The sequence below is a fragment of the Mastomys coucha genome, chromosome X (genome assembly GCF_008632895.1).
Source record: "Mastomys coucha isolate ucsf_1 chromosome X, UCSF_Mcou_1, whole genome shotgun sequence".
NCBI classification, from domain to species: Eukaryota; Metazoa; Chordata; class Mammalia; order Rodentia; family Muridae; genus Mastomys; species Mastomys coucha.
The window spans coordinates 122252-129701 of record NC_045030.1 but is presented as its reverse complement, the minus strand read 5'-3'; the positions used below and the strand labels follow the sequence as shown (position 1 = coordinate 129701).

The 7450-nt window shown below is 38.5% G+C and overlaps 1 pseudogene; it reads right to left on the bottom strand.

The window, feature by feature from the left end:
* LOC116090881 overlaps positions 1–1417 on the bottom strand; it is a 4210-nt pseudogene extending 2793 nt beyond the window's left edge.
* Between the last annotated feature and the right edge of the window lie 6033 nt (positions 1418–7450).

The window sequence follows — 7450 nt, the reverse complement described above, 5'->3', positions numbered from 1 at the left end:
CCTCTCCCTTCCCCCTCCTGTTCTCCTCCCTTCCCTTGTTACTAACTTCCTTCTTCCTTTCCTTTTCCATTCTCCTCCTTCTTTCCCCTCACCTCTCCTTCCTCCCACCCTTTCTAAATGGGTCACACTATGTTGCTTAAGATGGCCTCAATCAAAGTCAAGAACTTGGTTCACCTAGTTCTTCAACCTTGTAAGCTGAATTTTCTCTTCTTTAAAGAGAACAACCAGGCCAAAACCATCCTAATGTGTGTACATATTACAACTCCTATCCCTGGACTATGAGAGAGAACTCAAATGTCAGTAGTGTTGAAGATAAACACTTACCAACAGTTCTTAGCAATGTAAACAGTAAATATTGTTATTGCTTATTTTATTATTAGTCTTTTATGGTTAGTATAAATGACAAATATAAATTACTTGCAAGTGTTTGTATGCATATGTCAAAAATTTCTGTGTACACTTTGCCTATTCATATGTAGATTTAAAATTTCTCTGTTTTCTAAAGGTTCCTTATAACTCCAGTTATTTGTTTAATATGTACATGTATGCATGGTTTATGTTTTTGTTTTACTGATTTGCATTTACCTATTATCTTCTTATGGGACTCCTTACTGTAAATAAATTGCAATTCATAAGAAACCAAGTCAAATTTTTAAGCATTTGTGGTTATGCCTTTGTGTTTGCTAATCTTATGTTAACTTGACATGGAAACTAAAATTATCTGAAAGAAGGGAACCTCAATTGAGAAGATGCCTACAAAAAGTTCGGTTGTAAGGCATTTTCTTAATTACTGGTCAATAGAGGAATGCCCAGTCTATTGCCCAGGGTATCATGCCTAGGCTGGTAGGCCTGCGTTCTATAAGAGAGCAGGCTGAGCAAACTGAAGAACAAGCCAGTAAGAACCTACCCACCACGAAATCTATACAGTGCCTACAAGTTCCAGCCCTTCTTGAATTCCTGTTCTGACTTCTTCCAGTGTTGGAGTAAGAATTGGAAGTAGAAACCAAATAAACACTTTCCTTCCCAACCTGAATTAATTTTCATTGCAGCAATAGAAACCCTAACTAGGACAATGTCTGAGTAGAAATCTTCTAAGTAAAAAATCTGCTAAATTTTGTTCAGTGTTTTCACTCTGAACTTTATTGAACTATTGTTAAAAACTTAAATATTAATATTTTATCCAGTAGTTTATTTATTTACAGAATGAAAAACAGTTCATGTATGTACATGTACTCTTGGAGTAAATGCTGAAAAGGATATTTACCACAGAATGTCTTTAACTGTTGGAATTAAAGTAGCGTTCAGGGCCAAACAAATACAGGATAGTTTACATCATGTTTCTTATACATTTTACCTGTAGGCTGGGTGAGTTAGGTTCATTATGAAGTGCAAAGTTCACTGTGTCTTCAGAAACCATGCTAATCTCACAGTGATGTGAAAGGACAATGACAAGTAAAAGGCCCAAGATTCTTTTCTTTTCATTTTTAAAGACAAAGTATACCTTTATTGAACAGGCATCAAGGAAAAGGTGAACATTAGACATTTGTTTTAAAATGAATCACAAAACAAGAATAAAAGGAAAAAAAAAATAGAAAGTAATCTTACAAAAACACTCATTTTAAAAACTCAGAAAAAATGGACATAGCATAAAAAGAATATAAATACAACATAAGTTTCCTTATAATACATAGCACCAGTAATGGATAATTTTATTGTTTATCTGTAAATGTACAACAATGCAAGTTTTTTTTTACCTTTTGTTTTTTTTTATTTTGACATATTCTTTAAAATTTATATAATATTGTAACAATAAAAATGACTATTATGAAAGTTCATATAAAACAACAATCAATTTAAGTCTTATGTAGATATTTGTCTACAGCAATACTGAAAAGACATATATTTTTCTCAATATAAATTTTAAATAACTCCAAAAATATTAAGTGTATAATTTAAAATAATACATCACTGCTAGTTCTTTTTTTTAAAAAAAAATGAACATGAATAGATAGTCTTTTTGTTTGTTTTGTTTTTAGTAGAGCTTAAAATCTTGGCTCTTACTGTGGTACACTCCCAAAATAAGAACAATTTTTAGACATTGGAGTTCATTGTAATAAGGCAGTATTTAATGACCCTGACATTACCAAAGGATTTTACCTCTATAGTAGCTAAACTAAGAGTTGACATTTCTACTGTGCCAAGGAGTGAATTATAGGCAACATTTTTGGATATAGATTTCCTGCTATGGTCAAAGCTATTTGAGTGGAGTGAATGTTTTATTCTCAGCCCACAGAGAACAGGTTACATTCATTTAAGAAATGGTGTGTGTATTAAGATGGTGTATCCATGAAGTCATTCACCAACTGTTTCAATGAACAATGGCTCTGCTTGGAGGGTGGCACAGACATTAGGTGAGGGTAAAAATCTGGTTCACTGGCTGTGATGATTTTGAAAAGCATTCATCTCAGAGAAAGAGGAACTTATAAAGTCCTGTTCTTCAAAATTGATACAAGAGTTACAAACATCTAACAAAGCACTCAGTCTCGCTTTTTGTTGTTTTTTTACAAGCCACCTCCCAAGTTAACTGTCTATGTTACTTTTGGCTGTATAAATAATTTTGAAATATGTAAGTGTCTTAGTCAGGGTTTCTATTCCTGCACAAATGTCATGACCATGAAGCAAATTGGGGAGAAAAGGGTTTATTTGGCTTATTTCCACATTGCTGTTTATCACAAAGGAAGTCAGGACTGGAACTCAAGCAGGTCAGAAAGCAGGAGCTGATGCAGAGGCCATGGAGAGATGTTTCTTACTGGCTTGCTTCCCCCGGCTTGCTTAGGCTGCTCTCTTATAGAACCCAAGACTTCCAGCCCAGGGATGGCACCACCCACAAGGGGCCCTACCCTCTTGATCACTAATTGAGAAAATGCCTCAAAGCTGGATCTCATAGAAGCACTTCCCCAACTGAGGCTCCCTTCTCTGTGATAACTCCAGCCTGTGTCAAGTTGATACAAAAAACCAGCCAGTACAGTAAGCTATTCTGAAAACCATAGTATAGTGTAAAAACATCAAATAAACACTCCTACTAATAGAGAGGCTGAGATAGGAGAAGAATGATTTCAAGACCATTATGTGGTGCACAGCAAGACTCTGTCAGGTATAAACGAGCAGAAAGTACATACAATATTGTATTGTACAATATTGGATTGTACAATATTGGTCCATATTTTATGGATTGTACAATATTGGTCCATACAATATTGGACCTATTTTTATTTTTTCCATTACCAAATTAGAGAGACCACCGAATGATAGCCAATAAATTTCTTATTCCTCATACTTTTGAATTTCAATGGATTAGGATATGTTGGTAATATTAATTTTCATATTAAGAAAAAGTAATTGTTACATCCTGTTATTTTTGTTGTTAGAGGTGGAATTATGTTTGTGTAGGTTTGTTGAAAGATTACTTTCTTGCTTCTTCTAGGGTGTAGTTTTGGTCCTTATGTTTGTGTTTTCCATCTATTATCCTTTGTAGGGCTGGATTTCTGGAAACATATTATGTAAATTTGTTTTTTGTCATGGAATACCTTATTTTCTCCATCTATGGTAATTGAGAGTTTTACTGGGTATAGTAGCCTGGGCTGACATTTGTTTTCTCTTAGGGTCTGTGTGACATCTGCCCAGGATCTGTTGGCTTTCATAGTCTCTGGTGAGAAGTCTGGTGTAATTCAGATAGGCCTGGCTTTATATGTTACTTGACCTTTTTTCCCTTACTGCTTTTAAAAGTCTTTCTTTCTTTAGTGCATTTGGTGTTTTGATTATTATGTTATGGGAGGAATTTCCTTTCTGGTCCAGTCTATTTGGAGTTCTGTAGGCTTCTTGTATGTTCATGGGCATCACTTTCTTTAGGTTAGGGAAGTTTTCTTCTATAATTTTCTTGAAGATGTTTACTAGCCCTTTAAGTTGGAGGTCTTCACACTCTTCTATACCTATTATCCTTAGGTTTGGTCTTCTCATTGTGTCCTGGATTTCCTGGATATTCTGGGTTAGGAGCTTTTTGCATTTTGCATTTTCTTTGACTGTTGTGTCAATGTTTTCTATGGTATCTTCTGTGCCTGAGATTCTCTCTTCTATCTCTTATATTCTGTTGGTGTTGCTTGAATCTATGTTTCCTGACTTCTTTCCTAAGATTTCTAACTCCAGAATTGTATCTCTTTGTGATTTCTTAATTGTTTCTACTTCCACTTTTAGGTCCTGGATGGTTTTGCTCAATTCCTTCATCTGTTTGGTTGTGTTTTCCTGTAATTCCTTAAGGGATTTTTGTGTTTCCTCTTTAAGGGCTTCTACTTGTTTACTCGTGATCTCCTATAATTCTTTATGGGATTTTTTTATTTCCTCCTTAAGGGCTTGTACCTCTTTACCTGTGTTCTCCTGTATTTCTTTATGGGAGTTATTCATGTCCTTCTTAAATCCATCTAGCACCATTGTGAGATTTGATTTTAGATCAAAATCTTGCTTTTCCGGTATTTTGGGATATCCAGGACTTGCTGTGTTAGGAGTACTAGGTTCTGATGAAGCCAAGTAGTCTTGGTTTCTATTGGTAGGCTTCTTGTGATTGCCTTTTGCCATCTGTTGATCTCTGGTGTTAGATGTTCTTGCTGTCTCTGGCTAGAGCTTGTTCCTCCTGTGGATCTGTAAGCTTGTGTCAGCACTTCTGGGAGATCAGCTCTCCTCTGGTAAATCCCTGGTGCAGATGGCTGTGGATCAGTTGTCTGTCCTGAGTCCTGGGGTCAGAGCACACCCTGGGGACAGGATCTCCACTTGTGGGAATGGTGCAGAGAGGGCCATGTGTCTGTTGTCCCTCCTACATGTGGTCTGAGGTAGAAAGGATCCTCACCAGGCTGCCCTGGGTCTTGTGAATCCTGTGCCTCCCAGCTGGTCCTGCCTTAGAAAGTCACCAGAGAGAAAATGGAGGATCTTACCAGAGTCCCTGGGTTAAAGCACTCCCTGAAGACAGGCTCTCTGCTATCAGGAAAGGGGCAGAGAGGGTTGCAGATCCACTGCATCACTCCTAGTGTAGATGAAGGTTGAGAGGATCCTGTCCCTGCCACCCTGCGACTTGTGAGGCCTGTTCCTCCCCATTTTTTGAAATTATTAACTCTATTCTTACCTGCTTCTGGGAGCAAGTTGTGGTAGTTAGGGTTCGCATTGCTATGAACAGTTACCATGACCAAGGTATCTCTCATAAGGACAACATTTAATTGGGGTTGGCTTAAATGTACAGAGGTTCAGTCTATCATCAAGTTGGGAGCACAACAACATTCATGCAGGCATAGTGTCAGAGGAGGTGAGAGTTCTGCATCTTTACCTGAAGGATGCTAGGAGAAGATTGGTCTTAAAGACCACATCTACAATGACATACTCCCTCCAATGAGGCCACACCTACTAAACAAGGCCTTACTTCTGAATAGTGCCACTCCCTAGGCCAAGCATATACAAACCACCACATTCTACTCCCTGGCCTCTATAGGCTTCTTAAACACATGAAACTATGGCAGTCATACATAGGCATTGCATAAAGTAAAATATATTTAATCCAACTTCAAATGTAATCTCAAAAATGTTAAGAGTCCAACGTTTAAAGTCCTTCTGGGATTAATCCAATCACTTAACTGTAATCCCCAAAGCAGGACACAAAACCAGCTGGGCAAAGTCCACACTATGTTTCTCCATGTCTGATGTCAAAGCAGTCTTCAGAACTTCAACTCCATTTTCGTCTTTGTTGACTGCAACAAACGTCTTTCTCCTGGGCTTGTTTCCTAAGAGGAACTGCTTTACTGAGCAGTTATCCCACAACTCTGGCATCTCAGTCTTCTTGGGGTCTTCAAGGGACCTTCCAAGTTACAGCTTCTTGTTCCAATGTCTGGTATCTATACATGATTTTCTGGGCTCCTCCAATAAGCTTGGCTCATATCTCTAGCTCTGCCCTCTCTAGCACTCTAGGCTCTGGTTGACTCCCCTCCATTGCTGCCATTGTTCTTGGTGATTATGCTATGGTACTGGCATCTCCAATACACTGGGATCTTCTGCTGCAACTAGGTTTCACCAGTAGCCTCATTTATAGGCTTCCTTCATGGTTGCAAGCCTCAATTTCTTTGCATGACCCCTTCAGTCCTGGGTCAACTGCAAATGATGCTGCACCTTCACCAATGGCCTCCTCTGGCCTCTCACAGTGCCAAGCTTCAGTTGCTCTCCATAATCCCTTTATAACTTCAAAACTAGTCCCCCCCCCTTGGTGATTTTTACACATTACCAAGTACAGTTACAACAAAAGTTTTGACCTTGTCTACCTATCTCTGGAACATAGCTTCTTTGTGCTTTCAGAAAATACTTCCCAGAAGATTTTACTTCAGAAGTGCTCTGGTCTCTTCTTAATCACTGCTAATTACCTAGCTTCAGCTATCAGCATCAATTGTCCCAGGAGTCTCCTTCTCTTCCTGACTATGAAGTTAGAGCCAAATGTCCAAAGCTGCTGAGTTCTGTTCCTTGCTGAGACTGGAACATGGCCTCTTATTCTATTACATTATCACCAGCCCTCTGTTTTCCAATGGTTTCCATCACTGCCTAAGGTTTGCTGTCCTGGAATGTGCTCTGTAGATTGACCTTGAACTCAGAGATCTTCATGTTTCTTCTTCTGAAGGTTGGTATCAAAGGTGTATACCACCATACCTGGACATAAGCTTTTCTTCACCTAAAACTTGGTCAGGCCCAGGCTGGCCTCAAACTCAGAGATCTGCTTGCCTTTTTCTCCTGAGACCAAAGGTATGCGGCACTATGCCTGGGCCTAATCTTTTCATAGCCACTGTTCCTCAAGATCCAGATCAAAAAGCCTGTGTCTCTCATTTCTGGATTGTAGCTCAGTCCAGATCAGAAGTCCAAGTGAAAAGAATAATCAAGTAATACTAATGCCTAACATGATGGAACTATTCCTTGTCCAATGGAAAACTCACAAACAATAAGCTTAGCTGGATGGGATCTTGCCACAAAGTCACCACTGCCTTAATCGGTTTATCACCATGAACACAAGATTGACTCCATTTCACTTCCAGTTGCACCTTTAGTGATTGAAAGATACATTTTATTTTTTATTAGATTTTTTTTATTTACATGTCATATGATTTCTCCTTTCCCAGTTTCCCCTCCAACCCCCCCCAAAAAAACAACAAGAACAAACCCCTGTTCCCTCCCCCTCCCCCTGCTTACCACCCCACCTTCAAGATGTCAAGAAAGAAAAATCATCCATCTTAAAAATGGGGTGTAGTTCTAAATAGAATACTCCAATGAGGAAACTCAAATGGTTGAGAAACACTTAAAGAAATGTTCAACATCCTTAGCCACCTGGGAAATGCAAATCGAAACTACTTTGAGATTCCATCTTCCAACTGTCAGA